The sequence below is a fragment of the Notechis scutatus genome, chromosome 4 (genome assembly GCF_049901735.1).
Source record: "Notechis scutatus isolate UNSWTSFEM ecotype Mainland chromosome 4, rNotScu1.2, whole genome shotgun sequence".
NCBI lineage: Eukaryota > Metazoa > Chordata > Lepidosauria > Squamata > Elapidae > Notechis > Notechis scutatus.
In genome coordinates, this window is record NC_142012.1 from 40,858,177 (window position 1) to 40,873,424 (window position 15,248).

The window sequence follows — 15,248 nt, forward strand, 5'->3', positions numbered from 1 at the left end:
TTGTAGTCAGGCAAACGTCACTAAAGCAGTGCAGTGGAGTTTCCTAGTTTTAGAAAACTAAAAATAACTGTCTTCCTCAGTCTTTCTATTGTCTGGTGACAGCAGGGATTGGTAATATTTAGCAAGCTCATGCAACAGAATGTTTGCCTTTTTCCACCCCCTTCTTTCCAATGGTAGTGGCTGTAAAATAAAATAGTCAGTACTCAACTGCTAAATGTTAGGTGTCTTCAAGGAATTTTTGATTCCTAACAACTACCCACTATCTAATAACTACAGTGTTATTGGCAGGATTTTCCGAAGCAGTTTGTCATTTCTTTTTTCCTGGGGGAGAGAGAGAGGGGGGGGAGGGAGGGAGGGAGAGGGAGAGAGAGAGAGAGAGAGAGACAGAGACAGAGACAGAGACAGAGACTAAGGTCTAAGGTCAACCAGCTGGTTTTATATCTAAAGCAGGACCAGAAATCATGGTCTCCCAGTTTCTAGCCTGATGTCTTAACCACTACACCAAACTGCTCCAAATAATTCTTGCATAAATAAATAGACAAGCTATAGCACCTACAACACAAAATGTAATGCCTCCTTCATTTTCAACCATGAAACAAGTCCCTGTTTGCATTTGTTCTCTAAAATAAAAAACCCATGCACATACAAATCAATAAAATGATCATAGATGTCCATATACTGTTGCAGTCAAAATGCTTAGTATAATCAAGTAAGCAAAAATAAGACGCCTTTTATTTTCAGTGTGAACTTGGGTGCCTGCCTCTTTCTGAAACCAGCTTGTACAGTTTACAGTTGTTAGCAACTGTTTCTAGCTATTCTGGGAGAAAAAAAACCTTCACCATCATAACTGAGTGATAAATTGCTGAACTGATGTTCATTAAAAAGATTTCAGGCTATCTCAGACTGAATCCAAAACACAATGAGTTTTAACATGTTACAGTACAATCATTAATTAATAAAGTACTTGTACTTGTCTCATATGTAAACCACATTTGCATAACATATTCCACACAACTCAGCCCAGTTTCATTTCCTACATTTATATAGTCATTCTATGTATTGGATGAAGTGCTCTTGTAATTTTGAAAAGATATTAAATTTCTGAATTTTATCTTTAATAACAACACTGATCTTAGTCAAAATATACTTAAGCATTGTTTTTATTAAATCTACATCTGTTCTTTACCTGAAAAGCACACTAATATGAAATATTGTTAATATATTTTGTTGGTTTCATTATTTTATGTGGGATTGTTTTGACTTAAGTTGGAATTTTCCAAGACATTCATGATCTGAACCATAGTCAGAATGGAAAGCATCAACTAGTTATGGTTATTATTGTTGCAGGAACTGATTTCACTAGTTTTTCAATCCCTAAAAGTAATATGCATGAATATAATTGCTGATCTCTCAGATTACTAAACTGCAACAAACTTTGTGCTATGCTATAGAATATGTATTGATGGACAATGCTATTACAATAATCTATGGAAAAGCAATGCTTTATTGTAAATGTTGGGAGATTTAACTATTGAGTTGTTCATATAATTTTGCAGAAAGTGATTTATTGATTTTTCAGTCCCTAATATTGGTTCTATTGAGTTACATGTGTTGATCACTCAGACTAATAGAATTCTTCACCACAGAATGTGTTGATCCACAATGCTGGGACCAACTGGATTACTTGTGGACAAACAACCTTTCTTCACTACTAATTTATAACCTCATCAGCATGGTCCAGTCCCAATTTTATCTTGGTTTTATTTTGTTCCCAAGCTATATTTCAAGCAGCCTTATTCTCTTTTCAGTATCACAAAAGAACTAGTAGAAAAATGTCAGGGGTGGGATTCTACCAGTTCACACCTATTCACTAGAACCGGTTGTTAACATTCTAAGCAGTTCGGAGAACAGGTTGTTAGAATAAATTACTGGCCTAATCCTGTAAGGAAGGCAGAAAGGAAACATTCTGGTGTTGCTTACAGAAACTGCCTCTCCGTTAACCCTTTTTACATTCTTGGCAGGACTAGACTTCCTGTCTCAGGAATTTCTCTGGAGTTTTTTTTCCCTTCCTTTGCTGGTACTTTGCTTGTGTGGAGTGGCCATTCAAAGTTACAATGGCACTGAAAAAAGTGACTGATGACCATTTTTCACACTTATGACTGTTGCAGCATCCCCACAGTCATGAGAGACCAGGCGAGGAGATACGTGCCTCGATGTGAGTGATAATGAGTTGGCCACACCCAGCCAATAACATGATCACCAAGCCATGTCCACCCAGTCACATGACCACCAAGCCACGCCCATCAAGTAAGCCATGCCCACAGAATCAGTTGTTAAAAAATTTGAATCCCACCCCGGTCAAGAAAACAGAATTTGTTGTTGCAGCTTTTTTGGAGGGGAGGGGGAACTATGTAAGGGCTGGGTCAGTAATAAAGACAACATGGTTTATCTAAACACTTTGCTTTTGAATGGCTATCATTTTTTCTCTTTTTAACTTTTAAAAGTCCATTTATATTCCTCCTGTCCTCTAATCATGCTTAAGAACTAATATCAAATAGTAGTCTGCAGCAATCTTGTTTTATTTTTTAAATCTATATATATGCCATCCATATTATATAAAATAACCTCAGACAGCTTTATATTAAATAGCACTAGACAGCTAACAAACATACAAATAACTGAATATACTGCTAAAATGTTAAAACGCTACCAAGCAATAGTCCAACCTCCAGAACACAAATGCCCCAATTTCTTAGGGAAAATTAGGTCTTCTGAACAGCAAGGAATATATAGTAGGGGCCTTTGTATCTAAGGGGAAGACTGTTCCACAGAGTAGCAGAAGCTACTGAAAAAGCTTCATTTCCATAGGTCATAGTATTTAATAGAAGGATCTGGAGCAAACTCACCCCCATCCAATCTAGTCAAATGGGTAGAGGTTTTCAGGGACATGCTATCTGTCAAGTAATATAATGCCATGCCTTATGGGGGTTTAAGGGTGATTACCAGCAGCTTGAATTGTAGCTGGAAAGAAACTGGAAGCCCACAACAATATGGCACAGATAAATTATTAAGTGACCAGAATTCCATGTGTCACTGCATTCTGGGTCAATTGAAGTTTGTGAGTGATCTTTAAGAACATCCCCTTATACAGGGGTCCCCAACCACCAGTCCGTGGATCATTTTTTACCGGGCCGCAAAGCTTGAGCGCCGCCATCTTGTTTCGACGGCGCTTCCGGGTTTTTGGTTGCTTCCGGGTTTTCGGTTGGAAAGTGCTTCCGGGTTTTCAGTTGGAAAGCGGCATTTGGGTGCTCGCGCCTTAGTTTCATCGAAGGGGGGGCGGCTTCAAGCGAAGAGCTGTCCCGATGGCGGTGGAGTCTTGCGTTACTCAGGTACCAGTCCGTGGAAGAATAAATAATCGTGAAACCGGTCCCTGGTTCAAAAAAGGTTGGGGGCCACTGCCCTTATAGATCACATTGTAGTAATTCAAATAGGAAGGAATTGGGGCATGGCAGGGCTCCTGGTCAGAAATGGATGTCATTGGCACACAATTTTTGACATGATTGCCACCTGTTCCTTCAGTAGAAACCATAAATCCAGGAGGAACTCCAAGTTGCATAGCAAACCTATTCAGAGGAATGCTACCCCTCTGAGGGTTAAACATGGCATTATTATGGTGGGTCACAAAATCAGCTGATGTTTAGAGTGGATTTAGCATTTTAATTCACCTATCAAATCCTTCTTAAGGACCTGGGATGGGCAAAAGTTGTTCAGTAGTGTTAAAGATATGGTATCCTCATAGGATGTAAGCTATACCAAGTAAAGCTGCATTTTGCAATTGACTGATAGTGATTTTGTCAATGCTGATGTTGTTCAAGTAGTGCTCCAGATGTTTTGGAATTGCTCCCAATACACCTTTTACATTGGTACTAGGTTTGCTTTCTTTTGCCACAGTCATTTTACACCTATTTGCAAGTCTTCGAATTTTGTCATTTTTCTCCCGTTCTTTTTATGATTACAATCATACAATCACTATTGCATGCTGTTAACCTGCCTGGAGAAATCCCAGATCAATGTGATGATTGGACAGTAGAACTGTCAGTCAAAACATAGTCACCACAACCATAATAATCTCTTTTAAAACTTCCCCATATTCAACCTAGTCATATAGATCTTATCTATTTAAAGAAATAGAGGAAGAAAAAATAAAGAATTTCCAAATCAGCAAAGTTCAGGTGAGTCAGGAAGTCTGGCAACCACCAAGTAAATATGTTTTGCCTAGAACCATCACATTGCCATCACTGATTTTGTAAACTATAAGCAGAAACACAAACCATTGCATCATTGGTTTGTTCTGCTTATGATCCAATAAAACTGATAAGAGTTTACTATAAAATCTATGCAAAACTATTACATTAGATTATTTTCATGTGACCCTTTTCTCCAGATATTGTAAACAGTTTGGGAAATCTGCATCCAGGGGTGGGATGCTACCAGTTCAGCCCAGTTCTATAGAACCGGTAGCTACAAAGAGCAGCTGACACCGAACCGGTTCAGTGGATTTCTTGCTTTCTAGCTAATCTAACAGCAGAGCCAAACCTTCCTTAGGACTGATGTTTTTCAGTACAGACTCAGGTAGCTGATTGCAGATAGATAGATCTCTAAGTGAATCTGTGATTCTGTGAGAAACTCAATCTGCCTGCCTGCTTTGCTGGTTTTTGGGTAAAAATTGCTCTTTTTTATAATAAAAATCAATATTTACATACATGGTGTGTTGTGAGTTAATTTTGTGAGTTTGCTTGCAAGCAAATTTTATGTGACAGACTCAGGTAGCCAATTGCAGATAAATAGATCTCTAAGTGAATCTGTAATTCTGTGAGCAACTCAATCTAACTGCCTGCTTTGCCTGCTTTTGGGTAAAAGTTGCTCTTTTTTTATAAAAAAAAGCAATATTTACATAAATATTTATAATATTTACATACAAGCCATGCCCACCCAGTCACATGCCCACCAAGCCATGCCCAGTCAGCAAGCCATGTCCAGCCAGTCACATGACCACCAAACCACACCCACAAATTAGGCCATACCCACAGAACCGGTTGTTAAGAAATTTGAATCCCACCCCTGTCTGCATCCAATGTAGCCTTTCTCCAGGCATCTTGGCTAATATTATTCACAGATTCTTCTCATGACTGCACTCCTGTCTTGTAAGAGTTTAGCCTATCCATGTCTTTTTCTGCATTGCATACAGTAATTTTCTGTGTAACTTGATCCTTCTATACTATTGTGTCAGTTCAACCAACAGTTGGCAGGAACTCCATTTTCACTGCCATAATCAATATCACTACAACTACCATAAAATCATATAGACTTCCGGTGGTGACGTTGTGGTGCTATGGAGCAAGGAGAGCGATCTCCGCTCCCTTGTGTCTGAATTTTCACGCTTGGGAGCTCTTCAGGGCATTGTGGATCCTGGAGAGAAGCATGAATTAGAGGGGAAGCCTTAAGGGTAATGAGGAGGAAGGCAACCTTCTGCTACGACAAGAGGAAACCTCTTGAAACTGGTGTGCAAGAAACCCAGCATTGATATTGGTGCAGGATAAAAAGTTCAAAATAGCATAGAAAAGGCGAGGGTATTTTCTTATTTTTATGTAATATCAGAAGAAGATCAAGCCAATAAAGAAGAAGTTAAGAGTAGAAGCCAGGAAGAACAACAGTTGGAGGAAAGAGAAGTAGAACAAGAGGAAAAGAAACAGCAAGAAACTAAATGACCAAAAAGAGGGGGCATAAGAACAAGGCAACAAAGAGAAGCAAGAGTGAACAGACACCAATAAATAACACACCCAAAGTAGGATGGAAGAAGAAATTAAGTTAATCTCCATTAATGTCAATGGCTTAAATTCACCAATAAAAAGGGGAAAAATGTAACCAAATTACAGAAACAAAATATAGATATTATATGCCTTCAGAAAACACATATACAAAGACACTATAGTAAATTACTGGAATCAACAAAACTGGGGAAGTTACAAAAAAAAGGGGAGTGGAATAACAGTATATGTTAGAAAACAGCTACAATCAAAACAGATCTATGCAGACAAGGAGGATAGAATCCTAATGCTCAAACTATTTGTAAACCATAAGAAAAGTGTTACTAGCAGTTATATATTTGCCAAACGAGAAACAGAAGGGATTTTATCATAAATTATATAGGAAATTGATAGAGATGGAGTTTAAAAATATGTGTCTGGTAGGCAATTTTAATGCAACAGTGAACCCCCCAAAAAGATTATGTGAGTAATAGTGCAGACAAGAAAAAAAGGAAAACATTACCGAAAATATTCTATGAGATGACAAATGAACTGGGACTAAGAGATATATGGAGGGAAATGAACCCAAATAAAAAACGATATACTTTCTATTTGACACTACAAAAATCATGGTCATGATTAGATATGATATGGACGAATGTGCAAATAAAGCAAAATATAAAGGAAGTAGAAATTGAAATAAATACATGGGCAGACCACAATCCCATTAAAATAAGTTGGAAAGGATTAAAAAAGAAAAAAAGATGGATGTTGAATCAGGAAATCCTAAAAGAAAAAGAATATGTTAAGATGATAGAAAGGGAATTAGAGATTTTTTAAAGAGAACATAAAAAACAGCAAACGTCAGTTCAGAACCTATGGGACACTACAAAGGCATACCTAAGAGGTTTGACAATTCCATACACAGCACAAAGATATAAAGAAAAGAAAGAAAAACAAACTAGACTGCAAAATACACTCACGGAACTAGAAAAAATGCTACAAAAAGAACCACACAACAGAGTAATAAATGAAGAAAGAGTTATGATTAGACATAAATTGAATATGCTGATACAGGAAGAATGCATACAAAATATGAGAAGGATGAAACAAAATCACTTTGAATGTTGACTATAAGATACTTATGACCATAATGGCAGAAATACTTAAAGGAATATTAAATGAAGTTATACATACTGATGAGAATGGATTTCTGCCAAATAGACAAATTAAAAACAATACTAGAATGGTAATAAATGTACTAGAATATTTGAGATGCAGCCTGGAAAGTTAGTGGCACTGGTGTTCCTGGATGCACAAAAAGTGTTTGATAATGTTAATTGGCAGTTTATTATAAAACAACTAAAAGACATGGATTTTGGTAACAAATTTACTAGGATGATTTCAGCAATCTATTCGACTCAGATCACTAGTGTGTTATTAATTGGAGACAGAACAGAAATATTTAAGATAAATAAAGGAGTAAGACAGCGATGTCCATTGTCGATTCTACTCTTTATCCTCACCTTAGAAAATGTATTGATGAACATTAGAAGAAATAAAGAAATTAAAGGGATTACAATTAGAGGAAAGTTACATAAAGTTCAAGCATTCGCTGATGATATAGTATTTTTTTAGAAGAACCAGAGGAAACAGGAATGACCTTAATAAGAGAAATTGAAGAATTCGGTAATGTTGCGGGACTTAAAATAAATAAAAATAAAACAAAGGTATTAATTAAGAATATGGCGGATAAGCAAAAAAAAGGAATTAGAAGGAAAATTGGGAATGCAAATTGTTAAAAAAGTAAAATACCTTGGCATTTGTCTAACATCAAAGTGTTCATCAATTAAAGAAAATAACTATAATAAATTAATGACACAAATAAAAAAGGAATTGGAAATATGGGGGAAGCTTCAAATTTCATTAATGGGAAGAATTGCAGCAGTCAAAATGTCTATATTACCAAAAATACTATATCTATTCCAAACCATACTGGTAAAATTAGATATATATATTTTTTTTGGGGGGGGGGGGATTGGATAAAACAATAACTAAATTTGTCTGGGCTGAGAAAAAAGCTAGAATTAAAATGAAACTGTTGCAGGATAGGAGAGAAAGGGGTGACTTTGGACTCCCAGATTGGGAAATGTACTACCAGGCAGCAGCCATGATATGGATAAAAGATTGGATTAATTTAAAAAAATAAAAGAATATTATTAATAGAAGGACATGATTTTCAAAGAGGGCGGCATAGTTTTCTATGGGATGGAAAAAATAAACAATATGCCTACTTCCAGGGGTACCAAATTAGAGATGCATTAATTCAAATATGGAGTAAAATCAAGAAGAATCACCATATTAAAATACCATCTGGCTGTCAACAAAGGAGGCATTAATTTATCCAAATGTAATGGAATTGGCAAAAATGAGGAACTACAAAGAACTGCTAGATGAACAAGGAAGATTAAAAACTATACAGGAGTTACAACAACAAAATATAGATATAGACTGGTGGCCATATATGCAAGTACAGGCAAGCTATAAAAAAGATAAAGAAGAATATGAATTCTATTTAGATAAGTACAATTAGACAAAATCCTACAAGGAACATAAAAAAAGATGATATCTAAATTATACAACTTTCTTTTAAATTTTAAGATAAAAGAGGAGGTAGTTAAGGAAACTATGGTAGCATGGGTGAAAAATGTGGGGCATAATATAGAATTGGAACACTGGGAGAGAATGTGGGGGATAAATTATAAATTTTCCACAGTGTATAGAGAAAACATGTACAAAATGTTTTACAGGTGGCAAAAAAGGTTAGCAAAAATGTTCGCAAATCAAAACCCAGAATGCTGGAAGTGTAAGAAAGAAAGGGGCACATACTTTCATATGGGGTGCACCTGCCCAGAAGTTAAAAAAAATATTGGAATACAATTCGACTATGGCTAGAAGAAATAATAAAACAAAAGACTGAATTTCAACCAGAATTATTTTTATTAGGTATAATAAAAGGGAAATATAGTAAAAATGAGAGATATATAATGCTGCATAATAACTGCTGCTAGGATCTCATATGCACAATCTTGGAAACAGGGAAATATACCATTAGAGGGAGCAGTCATAAGAAAATACCAGACTGTGCAGAAATGGACAGGCTGACTCTAAAATTAAAAGATAAAGAGGAATCAACATACTATATAGTCTGGGATGGCTGGTATACATAACTTAAGAATAGGACAGAAAAAAATGTTGTAATTAAGTAAAGAATAGGAATATATATATATATATATATATATATATATATATATATATATATATATATATATATATATATATATATATATGTTTTCTGAGGTTCTCGGGGTATTTGTATGTGGATCTTTGGTTATTCGGGTTTTCTCCGCGTAAGATTCAAAGTATCTAGGCAACGTTTCGGCGAGGTCCCACTCGCCATCTTCAGGCTGGTGCTTTCGGCTTAGTGCCAGTGCAAGCAGTGTGTGACCGGAGCTGCCATCTCTATTATCAAGTGGTGGGGGTGGTGTGCTGGGCTGGTTGGCTGTGCTGCAGCCTCTTGATCCCTTTTGTTGTAGAGATATATCTTGTGCTGTCATCTCCTGGGTCGTTAGCCTCTTGTGTTTTAACGGCTTGGGTAATGGGTTGTGTGATGGGCTGAGTTCTTTTGTTGTGTATCCTGGGTCTTGCTGTAATCTCCTGGGTGTTTGTTTTGATCTCTTTTGATTAGCCTCCTGTTAGTAACAGCTTGGGTAATGGGTTGTGTGAATTGTAGAATATCCTTGGTCTTGTGCTGTGATATCCTGGGTCATTTGCTGTGTTTGACTTCTTGAGTTCTTGAGGTGTAATTTCTTGAGTTTTCTGATGTGATATATGGCTTTGAGTTTGGGGTCTGGGTCTGTGTTCGTTTGGCTTTGAGTTGTGTGTCCATCTTCATGTGGGTCAGTTGCCATCTCGGGAGAAACCGAATAACAAGATCCATATATATATATATATATATATATATATATATATATATATATATATATATATATATATATATATATATATATTGAATGTAGAATAAATGGAATATATGATGAAAATATGTGATATAAATATAGAATATGAATAAGAATATGTAATTGTAATGTAATAAGATATTATGTATAGAAATAAGATTAGGAAATGTAAATGATGTCTTGATGTTGATATAATTGTGTGTATAATTTTATTTTATGTTTTTTAAAAATTTTGAAAATTGAATAAAGTTTATTTTTTAAAAATCATATAAAGTTATCCACATTACCAGTTGGTACAAGCTCATTAATCAATTCCGAAATGCCCTTATATAAATAGAGTTATCCTTATAGCAATTAAAACCAGAACAAAATAATAATACTGGACTTCAGAGGGTGCCTTGTCAACTACACATATTATGGCATTCACAGAAGCTTCTTCCAGCTACTAGAAGTCTGATGCTATGGGAGCAATGAGGGGTCCTTAATGCTCTTGGAGTTTGGTTGTTTTCATGCAGACATTTCATTATCTAATGATAATTGGGTAATGAAATGTCTGCAAGAAAACAATCAAGCTCAGAGAGCGTCAAAGGCCCCCTATTTTCAACCCCGAGCTATAAATGTATTACTCCCATACCAATAAAGGAGAATAAGTCTTCTCAATGTAGTGACCAATGTCATTCCTTTATTGAGGCAAATAACATTGCGTATGCAATTTCACTGAGATGAAGTATGACTGTCTTGTATAGGCATGGAAATGCATACATCTATTACAGTGGTGGGATTCAAAAAAATTTACTACTGATTCTGTGGGTGTGGCTTGGTGGACGTGGAGGGGAAGGATACTGTAAAATTTCCAGTCAGAAGTGGTATTTGCCGGTTCTCCAGACTACCCAAAATTTCCGCTACCAGTTCTCTAGAACTGGTCAGAACCTGCTGAATACCACCTCTGATCTATTATTTATATAACAAAAAATTAGAATGATATATCAACTGAGGGGTACTTTAAAGAATTCTCATTTTGAGCATCTCCTCTTCCATGAGCATATTCTACTGCTTCAGGCATGTTCAATCTCTTAAGTTAGACCTGGACTCCTGCAACATGCAATGCACTATTTCTGAAGCAATGTATAGTTCAGGAATACCAGCCTATAACCACAGGATTGGATACTACCCTCAAATCTTCATATTGGGATGCTCAGAACTCCCTCCAATTATAATTACTAAGTAATGATATCACATGACAAAATAATGAGAAAACCATGATAAAGTCCCGGGATCTCACTGTTTAAAAAAGCAAACAATACCCTCAAACCACTTGTTATCTTGGTCTGCTTCCCATCCATTTTGAAAAGTTATTCATCCCTGAGAAAAATCCTATTTTTAAATAGTATTATTTTATTTAAATGTCAAAACAAAGCTATACATATGAAACATAAAAAATATGAAAATGTAAGTAAATATAAAGAAATGGATTGAATAAATTAAAAACTGGTTTAACTCATCACGGTTTATTCACTCTCGCCAATATCTTCCTTAAATTTAAACTTTTGTAGTTTAATCCTTTAACTCTTTTCTTCATCAGTAAATCCATTTTGCAAATCTATTTGGTTGATTTTTATAGGTTATCTTGTGTAATCTGATGTCTAAACTTACATATCTTCAGATCTCTGATAGGAAATCCCCTTTATGCTAATAAATATTGTGTCTGTGGCAGGGAATTGGCAAGCTGTCTTAATCAAGATAGTCCCTGGCTGATAATCACACAAAATGTAGAACAAGAAGTGAAGAGAACGTTTCAGCCTTCAGATTTTCCTGCTGCTTCCTTTCAAGTCCTTATGAACAACTTATGTAGGATCAAAACATGCTAATTTCATCACTGCTAGCCAAGAATACAGAAGAATTCTGTTTAAACCTCTGTACTTGTTAGGGTTTGGGGATTAACCCCTAGAAGAGTATTGCAGCAGTAGTCAAACCAGGAAGAGCCCCAGAGTATACACACACTGAACACAAACACTGTTTGTAGTTTAAATAGTTTTTAATCCAGTTAGAGTTTAAGCATTGTCATTCAGTCCATTAAGTCATTCACAATATTTCCATCCAGTAAGACTCACTAGTATAGTCCAAGTTAAGAGTCTTGCAATATCTTTATCAGCCGATAAAGATATCTTCTCCTCCTCCGGTTTCACTCTCCAGAGAAACAAACGCTGGATATTCAGTAGAATTACGCAGTAAATCAGCAAACAGTAGCAAACAATAACAGTTCAGTCACAGGCACTCACAGTTAGTCGCAGCAGCACACAGTAACAGTAAGCTTTCCAGCTTCTAATGCTTCCTTATATTGTAACTTCTAACCGCACCCTTAATCGGCTAATTGCCTGCTGCATTGTGCTTAAAGTGATAAGCACTTAAACCATGATATCTAAGTTTTATATATTTATTCACCCAAACCATATTTGGTATCAATGTTATACCTAACATACTCCCCTTTGGGTGAAATAAATATATAATACCTTTACAATCTAATCCCATATTTTTCACAACTCTCCTGGTGCTTACTGGCACCTTGGGCTTTAGTAAAATTATCAGCTAAATTGTCCTCCGACATACAGTACTCTAGCTGAATCATCTTACTTCTTACAGATTGTCTCACGTTTAGGTATCTTAGATCTGTATGCTTGCTCCTTGTTTTTACTCCAATATTTGTGGCCATTTGAATTGCTGCCTGATTATCTTCATGTATAATTATAGGATAATCTACAGTTAAACCTATATCAATTAACATTTGTTTATACATTATTAATTCTGTACATAACAATGATAAACAGGAGAATTCTGCCTCCATAGTAGACAAACTTATATGCTGTTGTCTTATTGACTTCCAGCCTATTAATGTCTTACCCAGCATTATGGCTGTTCCTGAAGTCGACTTTCTAGTGTCTCTTTCTGATGCAAAGCTAGCATCTGCATAAGCACTCAGAATTAAATCACCCTTTGGTTCTAAATACAATGAATAATTCATTGTCTTTTTAAGATATCTTAATATCCTCTTAGCTGCAATCCAGTGTCTTTCACATGGTGCAGAATTGAATCTAGCCAACTGATTCACGCAGTACGAAATATCTGGTCTAGACCAATTACTAATATAACTCAAACTACCAATTAATGATTGATAAATCACCTTATCAAACTCAGGGCTTTGTACATCAGTGTTGCTAAACTCCTGACTCATTGGAGTCTTAGCCGGCTTACAAAGCTCCATCTTGTAATCTTTTAGCAATTTGCTTATCTTATCTTCCTGAGATATCTTAAAACCTTTCCGTGTTTTCTTTATATTCAAACCGAGATACTTCTTTATCTCCCTAATTGCTTGATCTTTATTCTCTTTCCTAATGATGCTATTATTTTATTTGCTTCATCATTAGTTTCAGTTATCAATGCAATGTCATCTGTGAATAGTAATAATAATGATACTTTCCCATTTGTCTCCCTCTTAAACAGACATGGATCGGCTAAACCAGCTTTAAATCCTATATTGTCTAGTTCCTTTACAATATACTGGTTCCATTCATAGCCTGATTGTTTAAGACCATAGATACTTTTCTTTAACAACCAACAATCATTATTATCCTTATTTTCACTTTTAATACCAACAGGTTTTTTCATATAAATAATATGTTTTAATGGGGCGTGCAAGTAAGCAGTTTCCACATCTAAATGGTTAACTATATAGTTTTTACTAGCTGCCCACACTAAAGCTGCCCTCAAGGTTGCTGCCTTAAGACTAGGTGCAAACACCTCATCATAGTCATTAGCATTCTGCCTAAAACCTTGGGCTACTAACCTTGCCTTATGGATTAAATTACCATCCTTATCTGTTTTTACCTTAAATATCCATTTGCAGCCAATGGATTTCTTTCCTACAGGTAATTTGGCATTTTCATACACCTTCATATCACTTAATGAATTCAGTTCCTTATTCATTGCTGCATACCATTTTTCTTTTTCCTTAGTAGGATACTTTTTAATTTCTTCAACAGAATTAGGAACTTGATTAATCTGACACACTGTGTTAGCCTGGTACCTATCAGGCGGTCTAGATATACGTGTAGTTCTTCTGGGAATTACAGGGCTTACAGGAGGACTTTGTTGAACTACTACCTGTTCATCTTCCTCATCCTGTTCAGCTATTGAATCTGTTTCTTCCTTTATGGGCACTATTTCATCCTGTATTTGTCTCTTTACTTTATTTTTAAAATTACAGGGATAACTAATGGGATTTCTATAGGATTCAATAATTACATCTTTATTGGCATCCTGTTCTAATTTCTCCCATCCTTCATGTTCTAGAAATTGGGCACTAGCACTACATAACACTTTAGATGTGCCTTTCTCCCAAAATCTATATGCCCTATGGTTTGCCTGATAACCAACGAAGAAAAATCTTTTAGCTCTATGTTGCCCTTTTTTCTGAGTTGTGCAGGAATATGCACCCATGCTGGTGCACCAAATGTGTGCAGGTAACTTAGATCAGGTTTCCTGCCATGCCACCTGGTAAATGGAATTTCACCTGTTGTTGTATTAACAACGTTGTTCAATATGTTATTAGCACACATTGTAGCCTCCCCACAAAGAATCAGGTAACCCAGAATCATTTAACATTGTTCTAACCATTGCCTGTAGTGTTTGGCCTCTTCTTTCAATAAAAGCGTTATGTTCTGGCCTGTATGGAGCAGACTTCTTATGCTCTATTCCAGCTATCTTAAGTCTGTTCTGGAATTTGTTATTAACAAATTCCGTACCATTATCTGTCACCAGGGTTATCAGTTGACGTTTAGACTTTCTTTCAGCAAACTTAAGCCAATTGAAAAATGTTGATATGTTTCAGTTTTGCTTTTCATTAAATAGCAAAACCCATATCTAGAATAATGGTCCATAATGCTCAGTATATATCTAGCACCCCCATACTGGGTTTCTTTGGACCTATTATGTCTGCAAATACTACTTCTAAAGGTTCTTTTGTTTTGAAACCATTTAGCCTATTTGCAGGCAATACTTTGCTCTTATCTTCACAGCAAACATTACAACGCAAATATTTATCACAAGGTTTTAACCTTATTCCTTCAGATAACTCAACTGTACGTTTTAGCATTTTAAAATTTACATGCCCCAAACGCCTATGCAATAAATGGATACATTCATCATGAGGCTTTATATTATTAAATACAGTATGTGCCTCCCCTTTCTTACTATTATCTAAGACATATAATGTTCCATTTAAAGCTGCAGTTACCCTTTTGTTATCTTTTTCAATTATGCAATTATTATCTTTAAAAGTAATTACATAACCTAATTTATCTAATACCCTTACTGAAAGCAAATTAAACTTTAGTTGCGGTACATACAACATTTTATATCCTGGTTT